The sequence below is a fragment of the Pseudophryne corroboree genome, chromosome 2, assembly GCF_028390025.1.
Source record: "Pseudophryne corroboree isolate aPseCor3 chromosome 2, aPseCor3.hap2, whole genome shotgun sequence".
Taxonomy (NCBI): Eukaryota; Metazoa; Chordata; class Amphibia; order Anura; family Myobatrachidae; genus Pseudophryne; species Pseudophryne corroboree.
The window spans coordinates 301,547,749-301,567,647 of record NC_086445.1 but is presented as its reverse complement, the minus strand read 5'-3'; positions in this window follow the sequence as shown (position 1 = coordinate 301,567,647).

The window sequence follows — 19,899 nt, the reverse complement described above, 5'->3', positions numbered from 1 at the left end:
TGCCCATTATTGATGATCCAAGCTGAAAATTGGGACATCTCCTTCTCTCTTCCCTTGGTGATTAATTGTAGCATCAGTTTGTTTCTCATCCTGAAGCCATAGGTACTTAGTTATTTACACTGGTCTCGGTTCTTTCTTGGCCTCAAGAAAAATGGCCACCACTTGGACAACTCAGTCAGTATTAGAGACACGCTGATTTGCTCAAAACTTAATGAAGCAACGTTCCCTCAACAGAATGAACAAGCCTTATGTTCATATTATGTAATTAATGCATCGCAGCTGTGTTTTTCTAGGTTACAAAGATGCTAATCATTGCAAATTAAGCTTCCATCCAGGAAAGAAGTTAAATGCCCACCAGAGCTATCGCAGAATCATCAGCAATTGTGTACTCATAAACAGTCCACATACACAACTGGGAACATCAACTCCTAGGTTTGACCTATGGCTATGCCAGCTAGCTGCAACAATAGCAATGTTGGCACCATGTTTCTCTGTACATGATCACAACTGCAAGCAGATACATGCCTCATAAACGGCCATGACACGCCTGCATTTTTTGTCAAAAGGTCCCTTCCTGTGACATAATCTGTCTTTATCAGTTTGTATGTCTGTAGCCCATGTATGACTGTGGCATGGGTTAGGCTTTGGACACAGAGGGTTAAGATACTCCTGCATGTGTTCCACTCTCCACAATTTCTGGTAGCATGCCTGACCATTGTAGTCACATGCACCCATTTTATTTATTTTAATATTCAATGAGCATATTAAGTGTTCAGTATGATTTCCTGATGGATGGGATGCCGGCTGTCAGAATTCCGACAGCAGCATCCTGTCCATTAGAATCCCAACAGGCCCTTGTGCCCTAACCAACCCCTGCTCCCTATCCTAACGCTAACATTCCCTTGTAGGTAGTGATGAGAGGGTTCGGTTCCTCGGAAACCGAACCCCCCCGAACTTCACCCATTTTACACGGGTCCGAGGCATACTCGGATTCTCCCGTATGGCTCGGTTAATCCGAGCGCGCCCGAACGTCATCATCCCGCTGTCGGATTCTCGCGAGATTCGGATTCTATATAAGGAGCCGCGCGTCGCCGCCATTTTCACTCGTGCATTGGAAATGTTAGGGAGAGGACGTGGCTGGCGTCCTCTCAGTTTGTGCTTATTGCTTAATTGTGGGGACTGGGGAGCAGCTGTATTATATAGGAGGAGTACAGTGCAGAGTTTTGCTGATCAGTGACCACCAGTTTTATCCGTTCTCTGCCTGAAAAACGCTCCATATCTGTGCTCAGTGTGCTGCATATATCTGTGCTCACACTGCTTTATTGTGGGGACTGGGGACCAGCAGTATTATATAGGAGGAGTACAGTGCAGAGTTTTGCTGACCAGTGACCACCAGTATACGTTGTCTGCCTGAAAAATGCTCCATATCTGTGCTCAATGTGCTGCATATATCTGTGCTCACACTGCTTTATTGGGGTGGTCTTCAGTTTGCCGAATGTCGGGATCCCGGCGCACAGTATACCGGCGCCGGAATCCCGACACACGGCATACCGGCATATATTCTCCCTCGTGGGGGTCCACGACCCCCCTAGAGGGAGAATAAAATAGTGTGGCGGGCGTAGCGCACCACCGTGCCCATAGCGTGGCGAGCCCAGCGAGCCCGCAAGGGGCTCCTTTGCGCTCGCCACGGTGTCGGTATGCCGGTGGTCGGGCTCCTGGCGTCGGTATGCTGGTCGCCGGGAGCCCGGCCGCCGGCATACCATACTACACCCCTTTATTGTGGGTACTCGGGACCACCAGTATATTATATAGGAGGAGTACAGTGCAGAGTTTTGCTGACCAGTGACCACCTGTATACGTTGTCTGCCTGAAAAACGCTCCATATCTGTGCTCAGTGTGCTGCATATATCTGTGCTCACATTGCTTTATTGTGGGTACTGGGGACCACCAGTATATTATATAGGAGGAGTACAGTGCAGAGTTTTGCTGACCAGTGACCACCAGTATATATAGCAGTACGGTATGGAAGGCCACTGCTCTACCTACCTCTGTGTCGTCAAGTATACTATCCATCTAGATTCTATACCTGTGGTGCATTTTAGTTTTGCAGTTTGCTGACAGTGACCACCAGTATATATAGCAGCATGGTACGGAAGGCCACTGCTCTACCTACCTCTGTGTCATCAAGGATACTATCCATCTAGATTCTATACCTGTGGTGCATTTTAGTTTTGCAGTTTGCTGACCAGTGACCACCAGTATATGTAGCAGTACGGTACGGAAGGCCACTGCTCTACCTACCTCTGTGTTGTCAAGTATACTATCCATCTAGATTCTATACCTGTGGTGCATTTTAGTTTTGCAGTTTGCTGACAGTGACCACCAGTATATATAGCAGTACGGTATGGAAGGCCACTGCTCTACCTACCTCTGTGTCGTCAAGTATACTATCCATCTAGATTCTATACCTGTGGTGCATTTTAGTTTTGAAGTTTGCTGACAGTGACCACCAGTATATATAGCAGTACGGTACGGAAGGCGACTGCTCTACCTACCTCTGTGTCGTCAAGTATACTATCCATCCATACCTGTGGTGCATTTCAGTTGTGCGCAGTATATATAGTAGTAGGCCATTGCTATTGATACTGGCATATAATTCCACACATTAAAAAATGGAGAACAAAAATGTGGAGGTTAAAATAGGGAAAGATCAAGATCCACTTCCACCTCGTACTGAAGCTGCTGCCACTAGTCATGGCCGAGACGATGAAATGCCATCAACGTCGTCTGCCAAGGCCGATGCCCAATGTCATAGTAGAGAGCATGTAAAATCCAAAAAACAAAAGTTCAGTAAAATTACCCAAAAATCAAAATTGAAAGCGTCTGATGAGAAGCGTAAACTTGCCAATATGCCATTTACGACACGGAGTGGCAAGGAACGGCTGAGGCCCTTGCCTATGTTCATGGCTAGTGGTTCAGCTTCACATGAGGATGAAAGCAATGGCTTAAGTTCATACCAAGTGCCCGGAGGCGATATTAATGGTGGTGCCCACCTCCCCACAGCACTAGTGACCCCCATATGTTACTGACAGCGCCGTATCTAGAGAGGAGGAGACCCATGTGCAGTGTCCGTATGTGGTCCCCCGGCAGCGCTCTAAGCATTAGAGTCTACAGCGCATGCGAAGGTCCCTGAAAAAATGTTGCGACGGCCAATTTTTCAAAGACATGCGCATGCGCTGTAGACTCTGGCACTGTTCCAGAGTCTCTAGTGCTAAGAGCACTAACAGTGGCGTTGCCGGCTATAAGAGAGGAAGGGGCCACCAGAAAGGTAATTATAGAAGAAATGGGTGCAGAGGGTGCGGTGTGGGCCCCCTCTGGACCCAGGGGCTGGTGTGCACCGCACACAATTCACCCATTACAGATACGCCACTGGCTACTGACAGCATTGGTCACCCCCATATTCTACCAACAGCATCAGTGACCCTCAGATACTACAGACAGCATTACTGACCCTCAGATACTACAGACAGCATTAGTGACCCCAAGATACTACAGACAGCATTAGTGACCCCAAGATACTACAGACAGCATCAGTGACCCCCAGATAAGACAGACATCATCTGTGACCCCCAGCTACAACAGACAGCATCATTGACCCCCAGATACCACAGACAGCATCAGTGATTGGGTTGGGTATGGATCACCGGTTGCCGGGATCATAACTACATACCTCAGTTACCCCCAGATACTACAGACATATTCATCTGTGTGGTGTTTCCTCACTGGACTTGCGATCGCCCCCTGCAGGCATTCTGGCGGCCGGGATCCTGGCATCAGAATGCTGACTACCAAGATCCCGGCCGCCAGTCACCCATACACAACATGTGGCAGATTGTGTGAGGTTATAGCCTGTGAGCAGGGGTAGAGGGGGTGGGATGACAGGCTGTGACTGTGAGGCAGAGGTTTTGGGGTTATGGGCTGTCAATGGGGGACAGGGGTGAGTATATTTTTGATCATGGGTGCCGGTGTGACTGTGAGGTAGAGGTTTTGGGGTGACAGGCTTTAACTGGGGGCCCAAAAAGTGTGGGGTAATGGGCTGTCTGATTGGGGACAATGGGTGCGGGTGACGGGCTGTGACCAGGGGACAGAGCAATTGGTGGATGCTGACTATAGCCAGGGACAAATGATGTGAATGGAGGGGAGAAAGGCATGGAAAAAATACTATAAAAAAGCCAATTTAACCCCTCCACAGATAAAAAAAAATACTGTATACTCATCATTAGGGGTGATGGGGGGGATATAAGGTGACATACACACACAGGTAGAGGGTGTACAGGTTGTTATATATGGGGAAATTGGGGGCACAGGGTGTCACACAAACAGGTGTAGGTGGTGTAAACTGTGTCATACATGGGGGTATTGGGGTACAAAATTTCACCAAATCACAGGGTAGGAGGGTACAGGGTGACATAAACACAAACTTAGCGGGTACAGAGTGTCAAACACCGGGGCGAGGGGGAGGACAAGCGGGCACAAGGTGTCACACACAGGCGTAGGGGGGTTCAGGGGGTCACTCACACACACAGTGGTAGGGGTACAGGGCGGTAACACACAGGGGTGGGGGGATAGGTGGGTACAGGACTAACCAGTCACTCACCATGCTGTGTACAATGCCAGCCTTGCAAAGGGTGAGCTGCATGGTGTCATTGAGGGAGGCCCACAGAACCATGTGCAGGTTGAAGAGTAGGCCATCAGCAGGAGGATCCACCCTGGACGCGGAGCTCACCAAATGCTGTACCATGCTGCCGCCTGGCCGGAAGTGTGAGGAGAAGTTGAGGACATGGGCGGCCGACCTCTGCTTCACTGCACCCGCTGGAGGAGGGAGGGTGTCGGGGCTGCTTAGAAAGAGGACGGCAGCTTAGCGATCTGTCCTGCTGGCAGCCGCCCGAAAGGAGCAGCATGTTTATACAGTATATGCCAGCCGAGCCTCGCTCAGTACCTGCGCTGGCGCCAGCACTCCCTCCAGCTGCAGAGCTGTCCTGCCAGCGGCTGCCCGATCTCATCTGAGATGGACAGCTGAAATAATTGCAGAGCTACTGGCAGGTGCCACTGCCCCACGGACCACCATCACTCTAAGCAGAGCCGGATCCTAGGCAGTGCAAATACTGTACCTAGTTTGCCTACGCCCTGCTCTGATGGCGATGGGATCCCGGAACTCTGCTGCTGTGAGACAGCAGCAGCGGCAGGTGCGCTATATGGTCAGCGCCGGTTACACACATAGAAGTTGTAGATGGATTCACCTATGGATTCATCTATAACCTCAGTGCCTGCTCGTCTGTGCCGCCACTGCCCCTCTGATGGCAAACGCCCGGCGGCAAATGTCTCCATTGCCTCCGGGAGTTACGCCACTGGATGGAAGCACTCATCCTCTCGCTAGAAAACTGCAGTGCCACTCCTAGATGGGCCAGGTGTTTGTGTCGGCCACTTGGGTCGCTTAGCTTAGTCACACAGCTACCTCATTGCGCCTCTTTTTTTCTTTGCATCATGTGCTGTTTGGGGACAATTTTTTTAATCGGCCATCCTGTCTGACAGTGCAGTGCCAGTCCTAGATGGGCCAGGTGTTTGTGTCGGCCACTTGTGTCGCTTAGCTTAGTCACACAGCGACCTTGGTGCGCCTCTTTTTTTCTTTGCATCATGTGCTGTTTGGGGACAATTTTTTTTAAGTGCCATCCTGTCTGACACTGCAGTGCCATTCCTAGATGGGCCAGGTGTTTGTGTCGGCCACTTGTGTCGCTTAGCTTAGCCATCCAGCGACCTCGGTGCAAATTTTAGGACTAAAAATAATATTGTGAGGTGTGAGGTGTTCAGAATAGACTGAAAATGAGTGTAAATTATGGTTATTGAGGTTAATAATACTATGGGATCAAAATGACCCCCAAATTCTATGATTTAAGCTGTTTTTGAGGGTTTTTTGTAAAAAAACACCCGAATCCAAAACACACCCGAATCCGACAAAAAAATTTCAGGGAGGTTTTGGCAAAACGCGTCCAAATCCAAAACACGGCCGCGGAACCAAATCCAAAACTAAAACACAAAACCCAAAACATTTCCAGTGCACATCTCTACTTGTAGGTGCCTAAACCTAACCCTCCCCGGTTATGTCTAACCCTAACCCTCCCGGGTGGTGCCTAACCCTTCCCCCCCTTCCCCTGCCTAAACCTAGCAATCCCCGCTTGGTGCCTAACCCTAACCTCCCCTTCTAAGTGTCTAAACCTAACCCTCCCTCCCCAGTACCTAACCCTATCCTTCTCACCCCTGCACCCTAACCCCCCTTGTCATGCCTAAACCTAACCCCCCTTCCCCCCTATGTGGCAGGACGTCAGCGCGTCCCGCTAGAAGGACGTTCACGACTCTGGCTGACGGTATTTTGATGCTGGTATCCCGAGTGTTGTTGGTTTTTAGGCGTCAGGCTAGTGGTGTCCTTCGGGATCCCAGCATCGGTATATTGACCACTGGGATCCCGTTCTGCATCCCCATATTACCGTAAGCTGGTATTCAGTATTTACTTTACAGTCAGTAAACCACCTGTATAAAAACAAGTCCAACTACTTTTGCATTTTTTTTGTTGAACTACATTTTGTATGACTTTTCTTATTGACAGAAGGTAATTATATATACCAATTGTTCAATTTAATACCTTATAAATCTACTGTAAACATGTTTTATACCTATTTTGTGGACACATATTCAATGTAAAGCATTAAGGCAAATTCATTTACCTTGAAAAAACATATAAAATGTTAATTTACCTTAGCCTTCATAGAAAAATACATTATTCTGATTCTGAGTTGCACACAATACTGATATGCAGTACATGTAAATGGTCTATGTTTTTCAATTGCACACATGTAAAGGTCACTACAAATTTGCATAGTGCATGCGCCTACGGTATGTACCCACAAGGGCACAGTTACAATTGAGATGCATGTTAACAAAAAGGTATTGGAAATGTATTAGGCATTCCTGGGAGTTGACTGGGAGGTGGCTATTCTGACACATATACAGTAGATGGTCTTATGTTGAGATTGTGTTGCTGAACTGGTTGCAAACGGAGATGCTTAATTGCCCACATTGGAGGCCATACGCGCAAACAGAGGGGTTTCCGAGTACCTAGAAACTCCCCCTGGCCTCAATCTATCGCCCAGCAGTTTACCGATTTTTATTTATTTATTTTATACATTTTGGTTGCCGGCAGTGTGATCGGTCCCTGTGCGGCTGCAGCAGCTGCCTCACAGACGCGCTGAGAGGCTGGCTTCCGGAATGTAGATGAAGCAGCTCCTCTCAGGCTCAACACGTGGTAGGGCTTGAGACTGCAAGAGGCGCATGGTAGCGGCGCAGTCTTCTCCTGTGTCTTCACTCTCTGCCGTGGCACTGTGACTGACTCCAGAGCAGTGAGGTGATGTGGGCATCATTATTTCATATAAAATGATGAACTCCTTGGTGTGGGGTCCAGGGGAGGGATGGTCGTGGTGCCTGTCTAATGTCTATCTTGAGGAAAGGGGTGGTCGTGGAGCCTGTCTGCTGTCCATGTGTGTGTGTGTGGGGGGGGGGGAGTCATGGTTCCTGTGTGCTGACTGTCTATGTGGGGGAGGGGGGGGAGTCGTTGTTCCTGTGTACTGATTGTCTATGTAGGAAGGGGGTCCATGATGCTTGTATGCTGTCTATGTTGGTAGGGGGGTGGTCGTGGTGTCTGTGTGCTGGCTGTCTATCTATGTAAGGGGGGTGCCTGTGTGCTGTCTATCTACAGTATGTAGGGGGAGATGGTTGTGGTTCCTGTGCTGTCAGTCTATGGAGGGGGAGGGGGGGGGGGTAGTGGTGTCTGTGTAGTGTCTATCTATATATATATGGAGACGGAGGAGATGGTCTTGGTGACTGTGTGCTATCTATGTAGGTGGGGGTTATGGCCTGTGTGCTGTCTATCTATGACTTTTTTTTCATTGGTCCGTAATCAATTATTTGGAAACCCCCCTTTCAAAATCCTGCGTTTGCCACTGGAGGGCATTCTACCTAGCGTGGGGTTGGTACAAATTTTGATTGTGCATCCAATGGTTGCGTCTAAATATGCACCAAGCATTATTACAGCATCTATTGATGCTCACAGCAGGTGTCTAAAGGCCCATACACATTAGACGATGTCGCTCTGTGAGCGACATCGTCTAACGTTTCCCCCTCCCGGGCCGGCCGGTCGGCGGCCGCCTGTACGCACTGAGCGATATGACCGCTCATATCGCTCAGGGACGTCACGCCCCCGCCAGCCCTGCATGAAGGTCGTGGACGACAGTCCACATCCTTCATGCATGCCCTACCGACAGCGACGATCGTTGCCGACCCGCGGGGCCGCGCATCGGTCGTCGCTGGCGGCATACACACTTAACAATAAAATGAGCGACGTCGCTCAAGGAGGGGGAAAATGAGCGACGTCGCTCATTTTATCGTTAAGTGTGTATGGACCTTTAGACCTTGTACATTCAGACTCATGCTTTCACGCCAAGGCTGATATTAGCATAAAGTCACAACTGCGGAATAAAGACGCAGCATCATGCAATTATGAATCAGCCTAATAATCTCAACTCGATAGACTACACCTTTGTCCTGTGGAAAATAAGGTTTGTCCCTTCAAAGTTTTAAATTTTAGTTGTCCAGCTATTTTAATTGTTGCTCTAAGGATATTTCTTTTTAAGCATGAAAGAGATATATATTATTCTGAAAAAACTGTATCTGTACAAAGAGGACAATGATTCTGTTCTATTTTTCAGTTATGTTTAAGCCTAAATGCTAGTTTTCCCATTTTTGATGTTGATAGCAAACATAATGCTGCAGTTATCTTTATAGCATTCTGCAGCCCTGTGCCATAATATAATTGCCTTATAGGACATGACTCCTTGCACTGCGTGATTCCTCCGAAAGGCTTAATGGGATTCTTTCATACTATCAGTAATTGTATCTGTTAAGTCATTTTACTCACTTTGGGGAAAGTAATGAAATACCATCTGTACTGTATGTAGTTCTTCATGTTTATTTTAAATACTTAAAGCAATGGAATTAAGTAAAAGGATACTAACAATTTTAAGTAAATGTCATTCGTGTGAAACCCCTGGAGCTTCACTATTAAACTGTGTACAAAAATAAATCTCATGGCTTACATATCTTTTAACATCCCTGTAGGTGGCAGGCAAGGTTAAATTAATTTACTTCTTTACTTAACATTTACTATGATCCTGTATATCATTCTAAACACTATAAAATATTAGAGCTACTGTAATCTACAGTATGTTCTGGTGTAGCTAGACACATAAGAATGCTAAGATGTTGCTACACTATAGAATAACCTTTTTGGAAAAACGAAAAAACATGGTTAGCTTTTTGGTAAAACATAACAAAACAAAAAACATTACTGCTAACCACTGAGCTGATGTTACCTACTCCTGTATATACACGGTCGAGTCACATTACTATTACCATCTCCTACATTTGACGTTGGAGGCTCGTAGCCCATGAGGTACATCATGTGTTGTGCGCTGGCTTGGTGGGTATATAAGGTGTGTGATAGGCCATCTGCACACATATCACTTGCTGTCATGGGTAAAAGGAGCAATTTATCCAAGTTGCAAAAAGCGATGGGCTTTCCGGCCAAAGGTGGCAGTATATCTGAAACAGTACAGTTTGTAAATTGTTCACGTGCTGCTGTAGTGAAGGTGTATCATGACTAGGGGTGTTCCCCTGGGCCATTTTTCAGGTTTGGTGTTTTGGTTTTGGTTTTGGATCTGGATTGGATTTGCCAAAACCACATTTGCGGGTTTTGGTTTTAAATCTGTATTTAAAAAAAAAAAAAAATCAAAACAGCTAAAATAACAAAAAATATATTTTTTGCTTTATATCACACACAGGGTGTGATTCAGTCCTGATCGCTGGACTGCAAACTTTGCTGTCCTGCATTCATATAGTCGCCGCATCCAAGGGGAGTATAAATTCACTATGCAAGTGTGCGATCGCATGTGTATGCCGAGCTGCGCAAATCCAGTGTGTGCAGTCTGTGCACAGCCAAGGACTTACTCCTACAGTGCGATGAGAATAGGCTGATCGGGTCCAGAGCTGATATCAGACATCCTCCCTGAAAACACTTGGGAACACCTGTGTTTTTCCAGAACTTAAGTAAAAAAAAAAGCCAGTTTGTGCAAGGGCCTCCAAATTGCCTTTTTTTCCTGCCAGTATTTAATGGTATCACTGAAATATTTATCAACCATTCTTTCAATGGTGACAGCATCATATGCAGTGACAGTTGAAATGTCAGTAATTGTAGGCAGCTCCTTCAGTCTGGACCAGATGTCATAACTTGTTCCTGACTGATCTGCGGGTCTCTTTGGAAAATTGAGTTTTTTCCTTGCAGCCGCAGTACACACTAATAGAAATATATATTTTGCTTTGGATCACACATGGATATATAGCAGTAGTGTACAGCAGCTGCAGTACTAGTAGTCAGAGTGATGCACCAATAAAAATATATATTTTGCTTTGGGTCACACACAGATATATAGCAGTAGTTTACAGCAGTATTGGTAGTTGTCACTGAGTGACACACCAATAGAAATATATTTTTTGCTCTGGATCACACACTGGTATATAGCAGTAGTGTACAGCAGTACTGGTAGTCGTCACTGAGCGATGCACCAATAGAAATATATTTTTTGCTCTGGATCACACACAGGTATATAGCAGTAGTGTACAGCAGCCGCAGTACACACCAATAGAAATATATTTTTTGCTTTGGATCACACATGGGTATATAGCAGTAGTGTACAGCAGCCGCAGTACTAGCAGTCAGAGTGACGCACCAGTAGAAATATATTTTTTGCTTTGGATCACACACAGACAGCTATAAAGCAGGAGTGTATGGCAGCCACAGTACTAGCAGTCAGAGTGACGCACCAATAGAAATATATTTTTTGCTTTGGATCACACACAGAGAATATATAGACAGAGAACACCTGGTCCTATACACAGCCAGAGTATGCTACTATGCAGAGCCCAAACACAGTGATAGCACACCCAAGCACCCAATTCAACTCTCATGCAAAACAACCCCTCTGCTCTCTCCTCCCCCCCTCTGCTCTCTCCTACCCCCTTTGCTCTCTCCTGCCCCCTTTACTCCTTTCCTAACAGCACAAAATGAACACGTCCTTACTGTGCACCCTCCAAGTCCGGAGTGAAAATGGCGCTGATCACTGGGACTATATATAGAATCCAAAACCTGTGAGATCCGACAGCAGGATGAAAACGTTTTGCCTCGTTTTTGGATCCAAGTCATGAGCATAAAACTGAGCATGACTCAGATCCCCAAGTTCGGGGGGGGGAGGGGGTTCTGTTCACAGAGAACTGACCCTGCTCATCCCTAATCATGACTGGACAAATGAAACCATTGCGAATAACCAACATGGAATTTGCGGAGCACCACGTGCCATTGATATGAGAGGTAAACGTCAGCTACGAAGGTGCGCAAGGGCCTGCAGACATGCTACAGTGGTGCAGCTCACTGTCAAAATGCTTAGGATTGTGCTGGCTCGTTGGTGCGGGTTCGACTTGAGCGTCGGACTGGGGAATGAACAGGGGTGTGGCTTGGTGTCGTTGTCCCAGAACTAGATGTGGCATGGTGTGATGCCAACACACTAAGGCTTTGGCTTAGATTGGTCAAGCTTGCTGTGAGCTGAGTGTTAGCGGCAGTGTTGTTAGCTATCATGCGTGAGAGGTTGTCGTTGATCATTTGGTTGTGTTGTATGATCTGTATAAGTGATTGCTGCTGCCGCTGCTGATCATCCAAGTTGCGTTGGAGGTTTGACTGCATTTGGGTGTTGTCTGCCCTCATCTGTTCCATGGAGTTAGCGATTCGGCCCACCTGCACTATAAGTCTGCCTGAGTTGCGACTCAGTCTAGGCAATGATGGGGCAGACTTGACAGGTATTGGCTGTGGGTGTTGAGGCTTGCGCAGTATTGCGCCTGTTGTGACGACCAACGGCTCCAAAACTCAGGGCCCATTTGTGTGTCAACTTGTGTTGTGATCAATTGGGGGCTGTGGGATGTTTGGGGTGGTTGGGGTATGTCCTGCGGCGTGGTTGTCTGAGTCGGATCGATGGGCTGCAGGTGGAGTGTGAAGGTCTCCTGGTCACGTTCCTGCTGGGCATCCTCGGTGATGATGCCTGGGTCTGTATGGGGTTGAAGATAGCCACTATTTAGTAAATATGTATCATTGGTCTTACTATAGCTTTACCTCAACATGCATTACTTCTTAATATTAATGTTGTAATTGATGACAAGATTGTAGTATAAACTTAACTATGTTGCTCACCTTTTTTAAAAAATATGTGGCTTCTAACGTTCACTACTCATTTGTTTTTTTTAGGGGGGAATAGTAGGATTCTGAGCCATAATTACTGTTTAAACACGAAGAGCTCAAAGTACTACAAAGTACTACATTTACATATTGGGTATGAAGCTTCCTTTGGAACAACACACACAATACAATAAATGTGTTGGCCAATACACTCATACATTGTTCAAGGCAGTCAGTGTCTGCCAAAATCTAAAAAAAATATAGTGGCCTAAAATGGACACATTAACAATGGCTGTAAAAGTATTAAGGTGCCCTATGTTTAGAAGTGGTGTTGTTGGCCATGCCAAACAATTGGCTGAGACTTAACATTTCTGTTGTTTTTTTACTCCAAAAATGATATGTCAAAAATGTGTTGATATGGCCAACATCCCATCTGACAATTATCCATCTAAAAATACCTTAACACCATCTGCTTGTTGTTGTTGATTATTGCAAGGATGACTGGTCATTAGTGTATTTTATTTTTCGATGTACTAACAGTGGGGCAAATGTATAAACCTGGAGAAGGCATAAGGAAGTGAAAAACCAGTGATATGTGCAAGGTGAGAAAGGCACAAGGCAAACATAACCAATATGTACATTAACAGTTGTGTTTGTTTTGTACTGCTGCCTTTATCACCTTGCACATATCAGTGTTTTTTCACTTCCTTATGCCTTCTCCAGGTTAATAAATCAACAACGCTGTTTGTTTACTTATTTACACGTAATTGTTATGTTTATTCACCAGACAACTGAGGGGATTGTGGATCCTCACTTTGGGGGCTGGCCAATAGAGCTAGTGGTGGCACGGCCGACACTGCAGAGATGCGCCGTTGGGGTGGTGATGCTGGTGCTGGAGCCTCAAGACGGCGTCTCTTGGGTGGCCTCGTTGCCACAGTAACCTAGCCCTGTGATGGGCGCCTTAGTGTAGGTGGATTGGCCGAAGAAGAACCTGTGTGATAAGATAATTTTTAAAATTTGTGTTTCTCTAACGTCCTAAGTGGATGCTGGGACTCCGTAAGGACCATGCTGGGACTCCGTAAGGACCATGGGGAATAGCGGCTCCGCAGGAGACTGGGCACAACTATAAAGAAAGCTTTAGACTACTGGTGTGCACTGGCTCCTCCCACTATGACCCTCCTCCAGACTTCAGTTAGAATCTTGTGCCCGGCTGAGCTGGATGCACACTAGGGGCTCTCCTGAGCTCCTAGAAAGAAAGTATATTTTAGGTTTTTTATTTTACAGTGAGATCTGCTGGCAATAGACTCACTGCAGCGAGGGACTAAGGGGAGAAGAAGCGAACCTACCTAACTGGTGGTAGTTTGGGCTTCTTAGGCTACTGGACACCATTAGCTCCAGAGGGATCGACCGCAGGACCCGACCTTGGTGTTCGTTCCCGGAGCCGCGCCGCCGGCCGCCTTACAGAGCCAGAAGCAAGAAGTGTTCCGGAAAATCGGCGGCAGAAGACTTCAGTCTTCAACAAGGTAGCGCACAGCACTGCAGCTGTGCGCCATTGCTCCTCATGCACACCTCACACTCCGGTCACTGATGGGTGCAGGGCGCTGGGGAGGGGGCGCCCTGAGGGCAATATAAGACACCTTGGCTGGCAAATCTACACCATATATAGTCAGGAAGGCTATATAGGTGTAAAAATACCCCTGCCAGAATTCCAGAAAAAGCGGGAGAAGTCCGCCGGAGAAGGGGCGGGGCCATCTCCCTCAGCACACTGGCGCCATTTTTCCCTCACAGCTCCGCTGGAAGGACGCTCCCTGGCTCTCCCCTGCAGTTGTCAAGCTACACAAGGGTAAAAAAGAGAGGGGGGGCACTAAATTTAGGCGCAGTATATATATATATATAAAATAAGCAGCTATAAGGGAAAACACTCATTTATAGTGGGATCCCTGTGTTATATAGCGCTCTGGTGTGTGCTGGCATACTCTCTCTCTGTCTCCCCAAAGGGCTTTGTGGGGTCCTGTCCTCTGTCAGAGCATTCCCTGTGTGTATGCGGTGTGTCGGTACGGCTGTGTCGACATGTTTGATGAGGAGGCTTATGTGGAGGCGGAGCAGATGCCTATAAACGTGATGTCACCCCCTGCGGGGTCGACACCTGAGTGGATGGTGCTGTGGAAGGAATTACGCGACAGTGTCGACTCCTTACATAAAAGGTTTGACGACATACCAAATGTGGGACAGCCGGCTTCTCAGTCTGTGCCTGCCCAGGCGTCTCAAAAGCCATCAGGGGCTCTAAAACGCCCGCTACCTCAGATGGCAGACACAGATGTCGACACGGATACTGACTCCAGTGTCGACGACGATGAGACTAATGTAACTTCCAGTAGGGCCACACGTTACATGATTGAGGCAATGAAAAATGTGTTGCACATTTCTGATGTTACCCCCGGTACCACAAAAAAGGGTATTATGTTTGGAGAGAAAAAACTACCAGTAGCTTTTCCTCCATCTGAGGAGTTAAATGAAGTGTGTGAAGAAGCGTGGGCTTCCCCTGATAAGAAACTGGTAATTTCTAAGAGGTTACTAATGGCGTACCCTTTCCCGCCAGAGGATAGGGCACGTTGGGAAACATCCCCTAGGGTGGATAAAGCGCTCACACGCTTGTCAAAGAAGGTGGCACTACCGTCTCCGGATACGGCCGCCCTGAAGGAATCTGCTGATAGAAAGCAGGAGGCTATCCTGAAGTCTATATATACACACACAGGTGTTATACTGAGACCAGCTATTGCTTCAGCATGGATGTGCAGTGCTGCAGCTGGATGGTCAGATTCCCTGTCGGAAAATATTGATACCCTGGACAGGGACAATATATTGCTAACCGTAGACCATATTAAAGACGCACTTTTATACATGAGGGATGCACAGAGGGATATTTGCCGGCTGGCATCTAAAATTAGTGCAATGTCCATTTCTGCCAGGAGAGGGTTATGGACTCTGCAGTGGACAGGAGATGCAGATTCCAAAAGGCACATGGAAGTTCTGCCTTATAAGGGTGAGGAGTTGTTCGGGGATGGTCTCTCGGACCTCGTTTCCACAGCAACAGCTGGGAAGTCTACATTTTTACCCCATGTTCCCTCACAGCCAAAGATAGCACCGTATTATCAGGTACAGTCCTTTCGGCCCAATAGGGGCAAGCGGGTTAAGGGCGCTTCCTTTCTGCCCAGAGGCAGAGGTAGAGGGAAAAAGCTGCAGCATACAGCCAGTTCCCAGGAGCAAAAGTCCTCCCCAGCTTCCTCTAAGTCCAGAGCATGACGCTGGGGCTCCACAGGCGGAGCCAGGTACGGTGGGGGGCCGTCTCAAATATTTCAGCAATCAGTGGGCTCGCTCACGGGTGGATCCCTGGATCTTTCAAGTAGTATCTCAGGGGTACAAACTGGAATTCGAGTCGTCTCCCCCCCGCCGTTTCCTCAAATCTGCCTTACCAACCACTCCCTCAGGCAGGGAGGCAGTGCTAGAGGCAATTCACAAGCTGTATTCACAACAGGTGATAGTGAAGGTGCCCCTACTTCAACAAGGACGGGGTTACTATTCCACAATGTTTGTGGTACCGAAACCGGACGGTTCGGTGAGACCCATTTTAAATTTGAAATCCTTGAACACGTATATAAAAAAATTCAAGTTCAAGATGGAATCGCTCAGGGCGGTTATTGCAAGCCTGGACGAGGGGGATTACATGGTATCACTGGACATCAAGGATGCTTACCTGCATGTCCCCATTTACCATCCTCACCAGGAGTACCTCAGATTTGTGGTACAGGATTGTCATTACCAATTCCAGACGTTGCCGTTCGGTCTATCCACGGCTCCGAGGGTCTTTACTAAGGTAATGGCCGAAATGATGATACTCCTTCGAAAGAAGGGAGTTTTAATTATCCCGTACTTGGACGATCTCCTGATAAAGGCAAGGTCCAGGGAGCAGTTGTTGGTCGGGGTAGCACTATCTCGGGAGGTGCTACAACAGCATGGCTGGATTCTAAATATTCCAAAGTCACAGCTGGTCCATACGACACATCTACTGTTCCTGGGGATGGTTCTGGACACAGAACAGAAAAAAGTGTTTCTCCCGGAGGAGAAGGCCAAGGAGCTGTCATCTCTAGTCAGAGGCCTCCTAAAACCAAAACAGGTGTCGGTGCATCACTGCACGCGGATCCTGGGAAAGATGGTAGCTTCCTACGAAGCAATTCCATTCGGCAGGTTCCATGCAAGAACCTTTCAGTGGGACCTGTTGGACAAGTGGTCCGGATCGCATCTTCAGATGCATCGGCTGATAACCCTGTCTCCAAGGACAAGGGTGTCTCTGCTGTGGTGGCTGCAGAGTGCTCATCTCCAAGAGGGCCGCAGTTTCGGCATTCAGGACTGGGTCCTGGTGACCACGGATGCCAGCCTTCGAGGCTGGGGGGCAGTCACACAGGGAAGAAACTTCCAAGGACTATGGTCAAGTCAGGAGACTTCCCTGCACATAAATATTCTGGAACTGAGGGCCATTTACAATGCCCTAAGTAAGGCAAAACCCCTGCTTCAAAACCAGCCGGTACTGATCCAGTCAGACAACATCACGGTGGTCGCCCATGTAAACCGACAGGGCGGCACGAGAAGCAGGACGGCGATGGCAGAAGCCACAAGGATTCTCCGATGGGCGGAAAATCACGTGTTAGCACTGTCAGCAGTGTTCATTCCGGGAGTGGACAACTGGGAAGCAGACTTCCTCAGCAGGCACGACCTCCACCCGGGAGAGTGGGGACTTCATCCAGAAGTCTTCCAGATGATTGTAAACTGTTGGGAAAGGCCACAGGTGGACATGATGGCGTCCCGCCTAAACAAAAAGCTAGAAAAGTATTGCGCCAGGTCAAGAGACCCGCAGGCGATAGCTGTGGACGCTCTAGTGACACCGTGGGTGTACCGGTCGGTTTATGTGTTCCCTCCTCTTCCTCTCATACCAAGGGTACTGAGGATAATAAGGAGAAGAGGAGTAAGAACTATACTCATTGTTCCGGATTGGCCAAGAAGAGCTTGGTACCCGGAACTTCAAGAAATGATCTCAGAGGACCCATGGCCTCTGCCGCTCAGACAGGACCTGCTGCAACAGGGGCCCTGTCTGTTCCAAGACTTACCGCGGCTGCGTTTGACGGCATGGCGGTTGAACACCGGATCCTGAAGGAAAAGGGCATTCCGGAGGAAGTCATTCCTACGCTGATTAAAGCTAGGAAAGAAGTAACGGCAAACCATTATCACCGCATATGGCGTAAATATGTTGCGTGGTGCGAGGCCAGGAAGGCCCCAATGGAAGAATTTCAGCTGGGCCGTTTCCTGCACTTTCTACAGTCAGGGGTGACTATGGGCCTAAATTGGGTTCCATTAAGGTCAAGATTTCGGCTCTGTCGATTTTCTTCCAGAGAGAACTGGCTTCACTACCTGCAGTTCAAACTTTTGTTAAGGGAGTGCTGCATATTCAGCCCCCTTTTGTGCCTCCAGTGGCACCTTGGGATCTCAACGTGGTGTTGGATTTCCTAAAGTCACATTGGTTTGAGCCACTTAAGACCGTGGAATTGAAATATCTCACGTGGAAAGTGGTCATGTTGTTGGCCTTGGCTTCGGCCAGGAGTGTATCAGAATTGGCGGCTTTGTCATGTAAAAGCCCTTATCTGATTTTCCATATGGATAAGGCAGAATTGAGGACTCGTCCCCAATTTCTCCCTAAGGTGGTATCAGCTTTTCATCTGAACCAACCTATCGTGGTGCCTGCGGCTACTAAAGACTTGGAGGCTTCCAAGTTGTTGGACGTAGTCAGGGCCCTGAAAATTTATGTTCCAGGACAGCTGGAGTCAGAAAGACTGACTCGCTATTTATCCTGTATGCGCCCAACAAGTTGGGTGCACCTGCTTCAAAGCAGACTATTGCTCGCTGGATCTGTAGTACGATTCAGCTTGCACATTCTGCGGCTGGACTGCCGCATCCTAAATCAGTGAAAGCCCATTCCACGAGGAAGGTGGGCTCTTCTTGGGCGGCTACCCGAGGGGTCTCGGCTCTACAACTTTGCCGAGCAGCTACTTGGTCGGGGTCAAACACATTTGCTAAATTCTACAAGTTTGACACCCTGGCTGAGGAGGACCTAGAGTTTTCCCATTCGGTGCTGCAGAGTCATCCGCACTCTCCCGCCCATTTGGGAGCTTTGGTATAATCCCCATGGTCCTTACGGAGTCCCAGCATCCACTTAGGACGTTAGAGAAAATAAGAATTTACTCACCGGTAATTCTATTTCTCGTAGTCCGTAGTGGATGCTGGGCGCCCATCCCAAGTGCGGATTGTCTGCAATACTTGTATATAGTTATTGTTTAACTAAAGGGTTATTGTTGAGCCATCTGTTGAGAGGCTCAGTTGTTCTCATACTGTTAACTGGGTATTGTATCACGAGTTATACGGTGTGATTGGTGTGGCTGGTATGAGTCTTACCCAGGATTCAAAATCCTTCCTTATTGTGTCAGCTCTTCCGGGCACAGTATCCTAACTGAAGTCTGGAGGAGGGTCATAGTGGGAGGAGCCAGTGCACACCAGTAGTCTAAAGCTTTCTTTATAGTTGTGCCCAGTCTCCTGCGGAGCCGCTATTCCCCATGGTCCTTACAGAGTCCCAGCATGGTCCTTATGGAGTCCCAGCATCCACTACGGACTACGAGAAATAGAATTACCGGTGAGTAAATTCTTATTTTCTATGTGTTTGCAGAACATGTGTATACAGTTGAATCTTACCGGCATTGCCACCATCTGCATCTCTTGGCAGTGTTGGCTGTGGCCTGGCTGTGCTGCTTCTCTGGTGTACTGCAGAAATATGAAGAATGTCCTTATGAACATACTATTTTGGTGATATGTTTATGCAAATTCCTTATTGTGCTGTAAACATATGTTGTACCTGATGAGAATTTTTTCTCAGTTTTCAGTTTTTTGGCAGAAAAAAAAACGTCCGTCAAACAAAAAATAATTAATAAATTAATAAAGTGAGAAAAAACTCTCCAGACATAGAGTTTTTTCTCACTTTATTAATGATCAATCTTAAACACAATAATTTTTTGTTTGACGTATGATTTTTCTGCCAAAAAACTGGCTGCGCTATGGGATCGGCGGTGGCTCCATCGCTTGCCAATTTGTATATTTGGGAAGTAGAACGTGAACTCTTCTTTGAAAATTTCGGTATAGCTGAGGGCATATTTTTGTATTATCGATATATAGATGACCTTTTGGATTTTTGGGATGGTGATATACAGGTGTTTACAACACTAGTGGATAAACACAATGAGTCTTCTAGTCCTATTAAACTTACCTATACTGTCAGCACTACCGATATCAATTATCTGGATATTTTTATTTAGATTGTTCAACAGCAAATTTAGACTATGCTATATACTAAGGCCACGGACAGAAATAGTTTGTTAAGATATAATAGCTTTCACCCACGGTCTACAGTTAAAGGT